Source organism: Phascolarctos cinereus, unplaced genomic scaffold, assembly GCF_003287225.1.
Source record: "Phascolarctos cinereus isolate Bilbo 61053 unplaced genomic scaffold, phaCin_HiC Scaffold_1;HRSCAF=81, whole genome shotgun sequence".
Classification (NCBI taxonomy): Eukaryota; Metazoa; Chordata; class Mammalia; order Diprotodontia; family Phascolarctidae; genus Phascolarctos; species Phascolarctos cinereus.
In genome coordinates this window covers 242,387,277-242,403,060 of record NW_027555514.1, presented here as the reverse complement: position 1 = coordinate 242,403,060, position 15,784 = coordinate 242,387,277, and the positions used below count along the sequence as shown (strand labels likewise).

Sequence of the window (15,784 nt, the reverse complement as noted above, 5' to 3'; positions counted from 1 at the left end):
TTCACTTTCCCAGAAGAAGCAGTGGCCCTTTCCTCAGTGCATGTGTGTGTTTATCGTACACCAGAACGCTAGTTATCTCACTCACCCATTCATGTCCCTTAACTCCCACCCTCCCTGCTCAGTAAGGCTGTTAACTGGCAGATAGGGTGTGCACCTTATGCAAAACAATAATGCTGCCTAGTCAAAAAGGGAACACTTCACCAGCTTGCTATTTGAAAGACAAGGAAAGGACTGTTAAAAAGGTATGGCCTGGATAATAATAGATTATGTATCTCTATCTCCTTCAATTCTGGCTTTACAAAGGAAGTGACTCAGGCTGAAGATAAACTGGAGTCTGGGTTATGCAAAGCTCTTATTTACATACTAGCCTCTTTGATTCACAAAAAAATAATTTCCTTTGTTCCAAGAATGAGATCTTGGCTTTTGGGTCCCTCCCTTCTCTATGCCTACCAGTGAGCTGAAACGCCTCTGGGTGAATTTCTGACCTTGTGAACATGGGAAGTGTCTTTATCTGTATAAGACAGTGGGGGTGGTTGTAAGCTCTTTGGACTCAGAGTAGCTAAGGAGTCATCTCATATCTCCTCAGGTTAAAGACTCTAAACTCAGTTGATTTTTGAGTTCCCCAAGATTAAAGAATAGGTCTTCTAGTTGTTCAGTTATATCCGACTCTTTGTGACCCCATGGACAGTATGTCCATCTTGGCAAAGATACTGGAGTGGTTCACCATTTCCTTCTCCAATGGATTAAGGCAAACAGAGATTAAGTGACTTGCCCAGGGTCATACAGCTAGTTGAACTCAGGTCTCCTTGACTCCAAACCTAGCACTCTATCCACTGAACCACCTAGCTGCCTCCTGCTTCTGTCTAATTATTTTTCCATCTTCCTCTTCCATCCTAACTACTTACCAGGATTATAGATATAGAACTAGTGGTCATCCAGGACAACCTCTCCTTTTTCAGATAAAGGAACTGAGGCACAGAGTGGGAAAATACCCTAGTAAGTAGCAGAACTAGGCTTTGAACCCAGGTCCTTTGACTCTGAATCCTGAAGTCTTTCCATCAAATCACATTGCTTCCTTGAGTAATCTAGTATCTAATTTTATCATTGTATTACAAGTTTTTGTTGTTGTTAAGTCCTTTTCCAGTTGTGGCCAATTCTCTACGACCTCTTTTGGGGTTTTCTTGGCAAAGATACTGGAGTTGTTTGCCATTTCCTTCTCAGGCTGATTTTTCAGATGAAGAAACTAAGGCAAACAGGTCACACAGCTAGTAAGTGCCTGAGATCAAGTTTGAACTCAGGTCCTCTGGATTCTAGTCCGGGTGCTTTTATTCACTGCATCGCCCAGCTGTACAAATTACATTCTAGTAAATGGAAGCTCTTTGAGGACTGGGACTGTTTTTAAAAATTTTGCCTACCTAGTACAGTGATACATGGTAGACATCTAATAAATGCTTATTGAATTGAACTGATTTAAAAATATTTTTTGCTACAAATTCCTTGTCTTACAATTTAAATCACTTTCTCTTTTTGATTCCCTAGGTAGACTAACACTATCTCCAGAGATAATTTTATCTCTTGTATTTTAGAAAAGTCTGCTTCAATCCAAAGAGCCCTGGAAGAACTAGTTGAAGACACCCTTTGGACAAGTCCAAGGTATAAGGTAGAGAGCTAGTCAGTGGATAGAGTGCTGAGCCTGGAATCAGGAAGACCTGAGTTCAAATTTGGCCTCAGACCCTTACTAACTTATGACCCTGGGCAAATCACTTAACCTCTGACTGCCTCAGTTGCCTCAACTGTCAAATGGGATAATAATAGTTTACATCTTGCAGGGTTGTTGGGAGGATCCAAGGAGAAAGTATTTATAAAACACTTAGTGCAATGCTTGACCCATATCACCCCTTCCCTAAAATAACCCTTCATGTTGTTGGAAGATAATGATTGAGATAAGCTCAGTCTTCTTTTCTCTGGACTAAATAGGAATGACGTGAAATTATTTGCTCTTTCCTCATATAGCCTACTTAATTCTTTAATGATTTTCTTTTGTTTTATAGATTGTTCCCGGTTTTCTTACAGTATTCTTAAAACAGAGTGCCCCTAATTAGTCAAAAGATTCTAATAAGGACCTAGCTAGTATTCCATCAATCAATCAACAGACATTTATTAAAGGTCTACTATGTTCCAGGCACTGTGCTGTGCATTGGAGGTAACAGTTCATGCTCTCAAAGAGTTTACAGTCTATGGTGGGGAGACATGATAGACATAAAAATGTACATACTTAAATATGAAACTGGGCCTGATTTCATTGGCATAGGGAACTCTCATGTGAGGAAAACATCCCCTACCAATGCAAATGGCACCTTCTCTTAGAGTCAAAATAATTTATATACAAAATAAGTGCAAGGTAATTTGGGTGAAAGTCACTAACAGGTGGGGAAATCAGGAAAGGCTGCATGCAAAAGATGAATTTTTTTAAAAAGTGTCTTATTTTTTCTAGTTACATGTAAAAACAATTTTTAACACTAATTTTTAAATAAAATTTTGAATTCCAATTTTTTTCCCTCTCTCCTTTCCCTTCCTTCTCCCTAAGAAGTTGAGCAATTTAATATAGGTTATATATGTGCAATCATCCTTGACTTGGATCTTAAAGGAAACTGGGGAATTCTAAGAGGCAGAGGTGAGAGAGAGTGCATTCTAAGCATTCCAGGCAACCATGCACATAGGCCTAGGGTCGGGAAATAGATTGCTGTATATGAGGAATAATAAGGCCAGTTGGGTTGGACATAGAATGTGCAAAGAGGAAAACTGTATAATAAGTTTGGAAATATAAACTGAGACCAAGTTGTGATGAGCTTTAAACACCACTATTGCACTGCTCCTCCCCGTTAATCATTCCATGCCCCTCTCCCAAATGAAAACCATCCCTACAACAAATGAATGTAGTCAAGCAAAATGAATCCGTGCATTTGCTTTCTCTGAAAATGTGTGTCTCATTCTGCAGCTATCATTCTTCACCTCTCTACCAACAGGTGGAACCATGATGGGCCATCAGTCTTCTCTAATCCCGAAAGGTCATTGGGTTGATCAGAGTTTTCAAGTCTTTTACAGTTGTTTCCTTTACAATACTGTTGTCATTATATAAATTGTCCTCTTGGTTCTGCTCATTGCACTCTGCATTAGTTCAAAGAAATCCTCTCAGATTTCTTTGAGTATGTGGCTTTCATAATTTCTTACAACCCAGTAATATTCCATTTTATTCATGTATGCTAATTGATTGTTTAGCCATTTCCTGATTACTGGGCACCCCTTTATTTCTAGATCTTTGCTGTAACCAAAAATGCTTGTGTGTGTGTGTGTGTGTGTGTGTGTGTGTGTGTGTGTGTGTGTGTGTATTTTGTACACGTTGGTCTTTTCCCTCCAACTCTGACCTATCTAGGTAGTAGTGGCATTGCTGGGTCACAGGGTATGCACAGTTTATTGACTTTTGTGGCATGGCTCCAAATGACTTTCCAGAATGGCTGGATTATTGGTGCACAACTTTTAAAGATACTCAAATCTTATGCCTCACTGTGGTTCAGAGTTGAATCTGGGTTCCTGAAAGATGGTCCTAAAGAGCACCAGCTCTAGCAGACAATATTGCACCGGAAGGACATTGGCTCCAAGTCTAGTTATTGACTGCTCCCTACCCCAAGTTCAGAGAGGCTTATCATGGGATAGTATGGATTAGGATGGATGGGGAGAGTGGTGGCACTCCTTTATAAAGGAGAAGGGGCAGGTAAGCAGCAGTTCAAGGAAGCAGATGTGTGAGGTCTTCCAGAAGAAAGCACAGAAGAAGGATGTGCCATTTCTTCTGGAGCAGGAGTTCTTAACCTGTGGCCCATGCACTTTTATTTTTTTAAGCCAACAACATTTATTAAGTACCTACTATATGCCAGGTATTGTGCTAAGCACTGGAGATACAAAGAAAGGCAAAACAAAACAAAACAAAATTCAGTCATTAGTTTCAAGAAGCTCCCAGTCTAAAGAAAGAGACAAAATCCAAACAACTATGTAAAACAAGATATATAGATGTAGTTATCTATATATATACACACACATACATATAGATATACATATATACATACACATATACATACATATATGTGTGTATATGTATATGTATGTGTGTATATATGTGTGTATATATGTATATATGTATATATGTATATATGTGTATTATATATATATATACATATATACATATACACACATATATGATAAATTGGGAATAATCTTAGAGGAAAGACACTAAGATTAAGGAGGATTGGAAAAGGCTTTTTATAGAAGGTGGGACTTTAGCTAAGAGTTAAAGATGAGCAGGAAGGAGATAGAGGTGAGAAGGAAGAGAGCTCCAGGTAAGGGGGACAGCCAATAAAAATGCTTGGCAGCTGGTTGGATATTGGAGGGAAGAGGTGGAGAGTAAAGAGATGGTAGCAACACAGGTTTTGAGCTTGGATGACTGGGAAGTTGGTTGCACCCTCAATAGCATGTAGGAAGGTAGCAAGAGTTGGGGGTGAGGTTCTTGGGGAAGATAACGAGTTCAGTTTTGGACTTGGTAGTTTAAGATGTCTATGGGACATCTAGTTGGAGATGTCCAACAGGCAGGTGGAGATGCAAGACTGGAGATCAACAGGGAGGTTACAGTGGTATAAATGGAGCTGAGAATCATCTGCATAGCTATGAGAATTGAATCTATGAAAGCTGATGAGACCACCTCGTAAAATAGCATCTAGCAAGAAGTGAAGAGAGTTCATGAGGTTTAGTGGGCATGACTTAGATGAAGAGCTTGCAAAAGGGATTGAGAGGGAGGGGGTTGAACAGGTAGGAGGAGTGTCACGAAAACCCAAAGAGAAGAGAGTGTCAAAGGGAAGAATATGATCAACAGTGTTGAAAGCTGCTGAGAGGTCAAGAGGAATAAGTATTTTGAGAAAGGGCCATTAGATTTGGCAATTAAGAGATCACTGGTAATGTTGGAGAGAGCAGCTTCAGTTGATTGATGAGGCTGGAAGAAAGACAAATTCCAGATGGTTAAGAAGAAAGTGAGATGAAAGGAAGTGCAGACACCAATTGTAGGTGGCCTTCACAAGGAGTTTATCCAGGAAAGAGAAGCAGAGATATAGGATGATAGCTATAGGGAACAGACAGATAAAGAGAGAGTTTTTGGAGGATGGGAAAAATATGAACCTGTTTGTAGACAGTAGGAAAACTGTAGCCAGGGAGAGATTTAAGATTAGTGAGAGAATGGGAATGATAGAAGAAGCCATGTACTACAGAAGACAGTTTGGAAAGAGATTATGCGTGCTTATAGAGGGTTTGCCTTGGCAAGGAGAAGGGCCATCTGTCCACTTGAGACATGAGGAGTAAAGGAGGAAATAGTGGCAGAAGGTATATGAGTGATGTGAGATGAAGACAAAGGAATAATAGGGAAATCCCTGTGAATTGGCTCAATTTTGTGAGTGGAAATATAAGGCAAAGTTCTCAGCTGAGAGAGTGGACGGAGGGAACCATGGGAAATTTGAGGAAGGAAGAAAAGGCTTAGAAAAGTTGTGGAGAGTGGGATAGTGAGGAATAAAAGGAAGACCCACTTTTAATATTTTAATAATTATTTTTTTTTTGATTAGGCATTGGGGTTAAGTGACTTGCCCAGGGTCACACAGCTAGTAAGTGTAATGTGTCTGAGACCGAATTTGAACTCAGGTCCTCCTGAATCCAGGGCCGGTGCTCTATCCACCGCACCACTTAGCTGCCCCTAATAATTATTTTAATATGTCTAGTTTCTTTTGCAATCTTATGTGGTTTATTTTATGTGTTTAAAAACATTATGTTGAGAAGATGTCTATAAGACTGCCAAAAGGGGCCACATACAAAAAAGGTTAGGAATCTCTGCCCTGGAGACTCTCAGAATCAGTTAAGATGGTCAGGAGGAGTATTTCTTTTTCTTTTCTTTTCTTTTCTTTTCTTTTCTTTTCTTTTCTTTTCTTTTCTTTTCTTTTCTTTTCTTTTCTTTTCTCTTCTCTTCTCTTCTCTTCTCTTTCTCTTTCTCTTCTCTTCTCTTCTCTTTCTCTTCTCTTCTCTTCTCTTCTCTTTTCTCTTCTCTTCTCTCCTCTCCTCTCCTCTCCTCTCCTCTCCTCTCCTCTCCTCTCCTCTCCTCTCCTCTCCTCTCCTCTCCTCTCCTCTCCTCTCCTCTCCTCTCCTCTCCTCTCCTCTCCTCTCCTCTCCTCTCCTCTCCTCTCCTCTCCTCTCCTCTCCTCTCCTCTCCTCTCCTCTCCTCTCCTTTCCTCTCCTCTCCTCTCCTTTCCTTTTTAAATTAATTTATTTTTAATTTTCAACATTCACTTCCAAAAGATTTTGAGTTCCAAATTTTCTACTCCTCTCTCCTCACCCACAACCCCAAGATAGGGCGGTGCCATCTGATATAGGGCTCTACTTGTGGGAGGGCCGTTTTGACTCTGTAGTCCCCTTCCTCCTACTCAACAAGCTTCACTATAGTGTAGTGAGTGAGAGGTAGAGATACTATTATATGGTCAATCCTATGATTGCCCCTATTAACTGCATAGCCTGTCCTTACAACTGAAACTTTTTAGTTGCATGAGTCCTTTGTTAAAATGATGATGATGATGATGATGATGATGATGATGATGATATGCCTCAGAGAGTCCACTTCTCAAACCACTAGCAAAGATAAACTGAGAGTCAAATGAAAGTATGGAAGGCAATGCTACTGTTTGTAACTTAAGCAATCTTTACAACATAGTCTGAACTGGCAATTCTGGTTCTAGGGTAAACTCAGCTGGGGAATCCAATGGGATGGGAAGGGACAGAGAGCCTTTCATCTTCCTCCCTCGCCTTCTAAAACACCATGGGTTGGTGAGCAACCTGGTTATCATTGTGATTGATGCTGGTCAGTGGTGTGATGGTAAATATTTAACAACCAGCTATCTGGTGGAAAAAATGTACGCAGGAAACACTTTTTGTGTATGGAGGCAATTAGGGTTAAGTGACTTGCCCAGTGTCACACAGCTAGTAAGTGTCTGAGGTCACATTTGAACTCAGGCCCTCCTAACGCCAGGTCCAGTGCTCTATCCACTGCATTACCTAGCTGCCCTGAAACACTTTAATTCACATTATTCACATTTTCTCCATCACTTTCTTAAGTCTAAAGACAGAAAAATAAACCAAGCCTGTTTTTTTTTCAGCTTTTCACCTATTTCAGAGGTCTAAATGCTCACACTGAAAATTTAACAATCTGCTTTCACTCTAGCCAGTTTGAGCTAGTGCCAGCATACTGCTGGCAGATGTCCAATGAAGCTAGGCATTGATGCTCTGGTGTGGCCCTGAGGGAAGGCCTGCCAGAAAGAAGGGCCTGGATGTACTTTTTCCTCTGAGAGTGCTCACAGTCATTGTCATCTTCCCACATCTGTCTCCCATTTCTCTTCTACCTACCCATCCCATGGGAGTTCTCTGGGCGAAAGCCTCAGGAACACATATTTGTTAGAGTTCCATTAATAGTTTATACTTAGAAAACCAAAAAAAAAGATACTAGAAAGGGCCCCAATCTGCTAGTCAAGCATTCTGGGCTGTATTCCTTCCTTTGTTACTAACTTGGGCAGGTCCCTTAAGGTTTCTGGACCTTGCTTTCCTCACCTGTAGGATGAAAGGGGTGAACCTAATAGTCAGGGCTGAGTCCATGATTTTCTGATTATCTTTCCTCTGCTCAGGCAGATTAACCAATATATATTAAGGGACCTACAGGACCTGAACTCTTTGAGAAACAATTACCCTTTAAAATTAAATTTTAATTAAAATTAAAATTAAAAAACAATTTTCCTTTAAAAATTATCTATATATAAATTTAAATTATAGTTATATTATTAATTATATTTTATTATAGAATTGATATAATATACAATATATTATAAAACACATAATTATATATGTGTATGCATGTATTTAAATGTATATGTATATGTATTATTTATGTTATATTATTATAGATTAGATATACTATATGTAATATAGGTAGTAAGAAACCAAATCTGTTTAGTGATGAAGAGAGATATGTATGTGTATTATACACACACACGCTCACACACAGACACGCACAAATATCTCTCTTTACAATTAAACAGATTTGGTTTCTTACCAGCCAGCTCATTAGCTGACTTCCTCAAGGAGGATGGCATTGATTTTTTTTTTGTTTTCTTTGTATTCTGACAGTGGCAGTGTGGTACCGTGGATAGTGCTGGAATCAGAGTCAGAGGACCTGGGTTTGCACCCTGGCCTGCCTCTCTCTCTCTCTCTCTCTCTCTCTCTCTCTCTCTCTTTCTCTCTCTCTCTCTCTCTCTCTCTCTCTCTCTGTGTCATATTACCTTAGTGACATTGGGCAGGTTTCTTCAAATCTCTGGGCCTCATTTTCCTCATCTGTAAAATAAAGGTGTTAGACTGGATGACCTCTGAGGCCTTTTCCTGCTATCCATCTAAGATCCTATGACTTCTGTTGGTTCAATATCTACTCTTCATGAATCACATAAGGAGATAATAAGGACTTAGATCACCCAGAGGCTATTCTGAAAATATTATCTCATGTTCATTTCCTAGAACATTATTGCTAAATGCTGATGATATCTGTTCCTTTACAGAGACCACAGTTTGCTCCCAAATGTTCTTCATTTTATTTTCAATGACACTGACTCCAGCTGTGTCTAAATTCTGTATACTCTTATTGTAACTTTTTTAAGTGAACTTGTTTGTTATGACTTGCAGCCTGGTCCTTAGCTATGTTTTCAGTAATTTGATAATGTAATCAGTTCTCCTTATCTATCTACAGGTTATCTGTTTTACAGAGTATCTTTGACAATTCTTAAATCCTAGACTGGACTCCTCCCATCACCTGCCTTGTTTCTATCCACTTTTCTTATCAGCCAGGCAGCACGTGCTCAGGGATAGTGCTAGAGTTAGGGATAAGAATTGGACCTCAACTTTCATGGAAATAGGAAACTTCCTCTTATCAATGCAGGTTGCCTGATTGGGGATAATTTTAGAGAATTGTTGCCTCAGAGCACTGCGAGGTTGTGACTTGCTCAGGGTCACATAACTAGTATATGGCATAGATGGTCCTTAACCCCAAGTCTTCTGAGTCTGGGGCCAGTTCTCTGAGAAATGCTCAGGAAAGGATAACTAATTATATGTTGGATATGCAAAGTATAGTTAGGAAACCATAACCACTTTATAAAGCTATTTAAAAATCTCTAAAGCCAAACATGATTCACTTTTGTATTACTTACTATTTTAAATGATTCATGTAGTGACTTCTGGAATGTACTCCCTCCTTATCTCTGACGCTTAGCCCCAGTCTCCTTTAAGACCCAGCCTTCTATATGAAACCTTTTCTGATCTCTCAGCTCCTAGGGCCCTTCCTCCCCAAATCGCCTTGTATAACTTTTGTATATATATATATTTTTAATATACCTATATATGTCCATAAATGTAAACTCCTTGAGGACAGGGATTGTTCCACTTTTGTCTTTATATTTCACAGCAGGGCACATGATAGGTACTTAATACATGTTTGTGGATTGACTGATTGATTGATAGAGAAGCTTGACTATTCATGAAATTCCTTAATTTGTGCTAGAAAGTTTGATTTATGAATGAGAGACTGAAAAACCATAGGTTGCAATTGGAGTAAGTTTTTTTTTTTTAATAGTAAGAAAGGGCCCAGCCTAGGAGTCAAGTGATCTGGGTTTAAGTCCTAGACCAACTTGGACAGATCTCATATCTTTGGGCTTCAGTTTACTCATCTGTAAAATGAAAGGTTGAACTTAATAGATTCCCAAGGACCCTATTAGCAGGAATGGCATGGTTGTTGTTGTTGTTGGTTTTTTGGGTTTTTTTTGAGGCAACTGGGTTAAGTCCCTTGCCCAGGGTCACACAGCTAGTAAGTGTATGAAGTCATATTTGAACTCAGGTCCTCCTGACTCCAGGGCAAGCGCTCTATCCACTGTACCACCTAGCTGTCCCCTGGTATATTTTTATAAGGGACCATTTCAAGTTCCAGTTCTGTTTTGTTCCTGCTCTTTCTAACATACAAAGACTGTATTGGGCGGAGGCTTACGTGTGGAAAAGGGCTTTTTTTTTTGATTCTTTAACCATTTTAAAGCAACAGCAAAGTGTCAAAGGTCAATATTTTACCCAGCCAAGGGAGATAGATTGTCCCAGACAAGACTGGCATTTCTGGAAAGCTGCAAAGGGCCCTGTAACGTGCACAATGTTGAAACAGAGAGCTTGGGTTTGAATTAGAACCGCTCTCAGCCTCTCACTCTCTGTGTCAACTTGGTCAAGTAACTTAAGTCTCCTGGATCTCAGATTCCTCATCTGTAAATTGAGGAAGTTGGATGAGATCAGTGTCAAACTCAAATAGAAACAGGAACTACTAGTCTATACATAAAGTTCCCTGCAGGCCAGGTGTTGACTTACTTTTACATTTCTAACATTCTCTACTTAATTTTATTTTTATTTGTTTTGTTAAATATTTCCCAATTACGTTTTAATCTGGTTGGACTGCCCTTGAGATGTTGGCCAGTGTGCCGCTTGAAGTTACAGCTCTAAATCTATAACAATGATAGAGACCTTAACCCAGTAACTTCTTTCAACCAAAGTGTTATTTGTGTTTTGCTGTGTGACCTCCAAAGAAAAAGGCATTTCTTACCATATTCTAGATTTTAAGGAAATCTTTAGCAAATCTCTTTGTTACACAACTGTTTATCCAGATTCTAGATTTGCTCTCCCAACCTCAGAGAATCCTCCATTCTCCTCTCTCTGTTCCCCCACCCCAATCAGCTGCCAAATCTTATCAAATACTATATCCATACTATCTTTTTTAATTCATCCTCTTCTCTTTACTCACAAGGCCAGCACCCTTATGAGTCAAGTATAGGCAAACTCTCATCACCTTTCCTGGACTACTGAAATGAACTCCTAATTGGTCTCCATAGTTTTTCTTCCACCAATCCATTCTTCACCCCACTGCCAAATTGATATTCCTAAAGCCCAAGTCTCACTGTATTATTCCCCTCCTGAAGAAGCTTCAACGGCTCCCTCTTGCCTCTAGTATAAACTATAAATTCCTCTGTTTGGTATTTAAAGCTTTTCATGATCTTGCCTCAACCTATCTTTCCTGACTGGCTTCACATTCTATATTTTGCACACATCCTATATTCCAATTAAACTGACTCGTGTGCTATCTTATACCTACCTTTTGTGTGGCATGGATGATTCACAGAAGAGGAAAGGAAGGAAACAGAGTCAATCGAGATTCAAGGCCGGGGAGTGTTTCTACTGGCTCAGGAGTCTGAGAACCTGCATCTGACTCACAGGTCCGGTACTTACTAGCTGTGTGACCTTGGCTGAATCATTTCAGTCTTGCAAGATATTTTGTTTCCTGTCTCCTGGTCCTTGTATATGCTGCCACCTATGCAAGTGATGCTTTTCCTCTTCATCTCTGCACTTTTGAGATGCCTACTTCCCTTCACTCTAATTGTGCCACCTCCTCCTATGTGAGGACTTTATTTCTCTTCTCATTTGTCAGCTTCCCCCTCTCATCCTCTACATAAACTACCTTGTTTTACTTTGTATATATTTTGTATTTTATTTTTTGTGTTCATGGTATGTCCCCTTGTTTTACTTTGTATATATTTTGTAATTTTGTGTGTGTGTGTGTGTGTTCATGGTATTTCCCCTTGTTTTATTCTATATATATTTTGTAATTCTTTTTGTGTGTGTTCATGGTAATTTCCTCATATTTTACTTTGTATATATTTTGTATTTTTTTTGGTGTGTGTATTCATGGTATTTTCCCTTATTTTGTATATATTTTGTAATTCTTTTTGTGTGTATTTGTGGTATTTCCTCTTCTTTTTACTTTGTATATATTTTATATTTGTGTGTGTGTGTGTGTGTGTGTCTGTGTGTCTGTTCATCATATTTTCCCTCAGTATAAGGTAAGTTCCTTGAGGGTAGGAACTGTTTTTGTCTTTGTCTTTGTAATCCGGCGCTTAACAATGCTTGAAACATAATAAGTATTCAAATACTTATTGAATTAAATTAATTTTTTCCCCTCCAGTGGGGAACTTTCTACATGATTTTGAAGTCATGACATTCCCAAATTGTTTTTTCTTTCTGGTCAATCAGATCTGTTTATTGTATTATAACAGTGCCTTGTACATCAGCGCTCAACATGTTTGTGTAATAGAATGTAACAGTAAATATATTTGTTACACAAGAACACAACAACCTTTTACAGCTCATAGAGGACATAACTGAGACTCCTCAGTGTTTCTGAAGGCCATTTGATGGCTTAAACGTTTTCTGTCATGTGTCTGGGAGAGGGAAGAGAGCACAAATCCTCTTACCTGCTATAGGCTCTGACTAGACTCAAAACCTTCATACTCCTGTTTGGCATGATGAGCTGGGTTTGGGGAAGGATATGCCTCTGGGTTAGTCTGTGATCCTATCTACTCTCCCCTCTCCCTCCAAATCCCCTGGCCTATGATACTTTTATTCTTATTCCCTTAGAGTATTTCCTATACCTTTGCCCCTCTAATCCTTTTTTCAAGGCCTAGAAGAAAGTCACCCTTATCTTTCTCTCTCCCATCCCCATGATTCTTTGGGATGACTGAGGTGGTGATCAGCTGTCTTCAGGGGCCCGTTCTAGCAGCCACTACAAATTTTTATTTTATTTTATTTTATTTTTAGGCAATTGGGATTAAGTGACTTGCCCAGGTTCACACAGCCAGTAAGTATCAAGTGTTTGATCTGAGGTTAGATTTGAACTCAGGTCCTCTTGACTTCAGGGCCAGTGCTCTATCCACTGCGCCACCTAGCTGCCCTAGCTAGTACAAATTATTGAGTAATAGCTGAACGCACCCTCTGTGAGCTGGGTAGGAAGGAGCATGGGCTCTAAAGAAGAGGACATTTGATTCAGGACATATGACAGAAGAGCCAGAGCATTGTGTTTAGAGTATGAGAAATGACTATTTCTCTCATATTTAATACCTAATTATTGTATTAGGACCTCTTTTCTACTTCTTCATACAGAAACCAACCAGCGTGGGAAATTTTCTCTTAGATATTTACCCAGGCCAAGATCTAATCAGCCAGTGAAAGAAATTCTAAGTTTAGGCTAATGGGTGTATTCCTGCTCATTATGTTTGCTCAGACAGGTCCTGGCGGGGAGGAGGGGAAAATGTCGATTCTCCCTATTATCAAGATAGGTGATATGAGAATTGATGTCTCTTTGACTAAGACTTGAGTGACCTAAGTCACATATCTAAGATAGCCTACTTCCCATTTGATTAACCAATCAGAGGTGATTAACCATCTTCCAGGAACATTTCCTCTTGGAAGGGCATAAAAACTGTGATCTCACTGCTATTAGGGGTCTTTGGTTTGAGAGAAATGGTCAAATGACCATCCTTTTATTAATAACCTGCTGGACTTATTGATAAAATTATTAAATTACCCAGAAATGATGTCTCTTGAAACTTTTTAATTATTAATTAATTAGTTAATTCTTAAATAATTAATTAATTAATCATAAGAGCTAAAAGGAAGCTTGAAGACAATTTCCTAGAAAACCCTGATTTGAGGAAACCAAGGCCTAAAGAAATCAATTGACTAGCCCATAGTGAAACAACTAGTAAGGATCACATCTGTGATGCAAACTCATGTTCTCAGATTGCAGATCAATTGGAAACATGATGCTGCCTGCCTTTTAGCTAACCGTGCTGGTCCTGTCTCTATCTTTCCTTTCCTCTTCTGTCCTTCAGCTGTGCCCCTCAGAAGGGCCATATGGTAAAGACATTGAACACTTTTGATACCAAAAAGAGAAATTTTGGAGACAGGAAGCAGGAAGCAAGACCTTTCTCTGCCTATAGTGTTCTATGATGACCTTTCTATCTCTCTTTAAGTGCCCATGAGGCCCTCAACATAAGTATATCTGGAAGTTATATATCTTTGCCCTTATCAGCTTTTTATTAGTTAATTATAATGTTACCCTTTAAAGACTTAGGTTTACTTTAAGATCTAACTTTAACTTCCGCTTTAGACATTTTGGTTTTGTTTTCTTTTTATTTATTTATTGAACACCTTGTTTTAATTGTTTTTAACTCTTTATTTTTATGGGGGACTAGGTTTTGGTTACTACTCCATTAGATTAGTGTCTGCTAAACTAATTTGGCCACAGGATGCTTATGGGCTTGAAATATGTAGAGGAAACCATTAATGTCAACCCTGAGGGGCTGGAAATACTTAGTAATGCCAGGAAAATGAGAGGTTGGGGAAATTTTGGAATAACATAGAAAGAATTCAGCCTATGTTCATATCTTCAGATTGTTGCTTATGAAAGAAGTTTAGATCCACATGTAATTTGATATTTAATATCTAACTTCATAGGATCATGGACCTAAAGCCAAAAATTACCTTAGTGATGATATAGTCCAATATCCTCCAAATTTTATATTTCAGGAAACAGATAAAATTACTTGTCCAAGGTCACAAAAGTAGAGAATAGCTTAGCTATCATTTGAACAGAAACCCAATTAGATCTGAAGATTGAGGCAAGGAGTTTTCTCACAGTTATATATCTCAAGCAACCATCTGTCTTATCTGAAAACTGGCCCTATATTAGTCAACCAGTTATTGTTTCCATGTTCCTTTGACTGAATGCAAACATTTGAGAGGGACTGGGGCACCTCTTTTTCTGATTTCAGGGAATTGTACCTCCCAATTTGGGAAGTCCCTAATCTTTCTTCCAATTAGAAACCAGATTACTTAATTTTGCATCCTGCTTGTTTTCTTTTAACTAATTGTTCTTATTTGATTGTTTTTAGTGTATAGCATCTCTCTCTATATTCAGGGCCCTGCCCTAAGCTGAGAAGGTCTGGTTTTAATTTGTTGTGTAATTAACATGCACTGCTTGATGAATCAATATACTCAGAAGCTCAAACCTTTGCTTCCTCAGTCATCTCATCTTCTACCCACCATAGTTTTCAGTAGAGCAAGCAAGGTTGAGTCAGGACTCCAACCTTGGGGCCTATAGTGTTTCAGAAAAACTCCCTAGAATGCTCTGGTTGATCTTTCATGGAGGGACTTTTTCTAAGCAAGACTGCCCCTGGAGGTAGGATTCCTGCTCTCCATACCTATTTCTTCTGCGTGAAGGTGAGGGTTAGGTTTAAGTTTTCCCCCAGGACAGGGGAAGTTTAAGATTAGGTTTTTGTTAGGTTTTTCTCCCAGGAAAGGGGTACCCCAGGAGACGGCAATTTTTGGATTAAGTTTAGGTTAAGGATTATGTTTCCTCCAGGGGTGGAGAAGAATTATGGGTTCCTATAGTAGTAAAATTCCCTCAATTTCCTGCCATAATACTTTAGGGTAGGAGTTCTTCATCTTTCTTATGTCATGGGCCTCTCTGGCAGTCTGATGAAGCCCATGGGGCCCTTCTCAGAATAATACTATTAAATGTATGACATAAAATGTATAGGATTACAAAGGAAATGATTATATTGAAATACTATGTACATCCGTTTGTATCCACAGACTCCCACTTAAGAAATCTTGCTGTAAAAGGAAATCATCACTAGTACCTAATTTTCTTCTGGAATCTCTGTTTAGCTCATAGGGGGAAACTAGGGAACACAGTGTGGGCTATGCTAGAGCAATATTTTCCAAACTGAGGTCAGATTATTTTTTTCCT

At 39.0% G+C, this 15,784-nt stretch overlaps 1 long non-coding RNA gene across 1 annotated transcript; it reads right to left on the bottom strand.

Moving 5' to 3' along the window:
• Positions 1-6,332: 6,332 nt before the first annotated feature.
• Positions 6,333-11,473, bottom strand: LOC110195941 (uncharacterized). Its single transcript, XR_002321060.2, has 3 exons — positions 11,291-11,473; positions 8,406-8,457; positions 6,333-6,708 (listed from the first exon to the last, which is right to left on the bottom strand). It is a non-coding gene; the product is annotated as an uncharacterized LOC110195941 (long non-coding RNA).
• Positions 11,474-15,784: the final 4,311 nt, after the last annotated feature.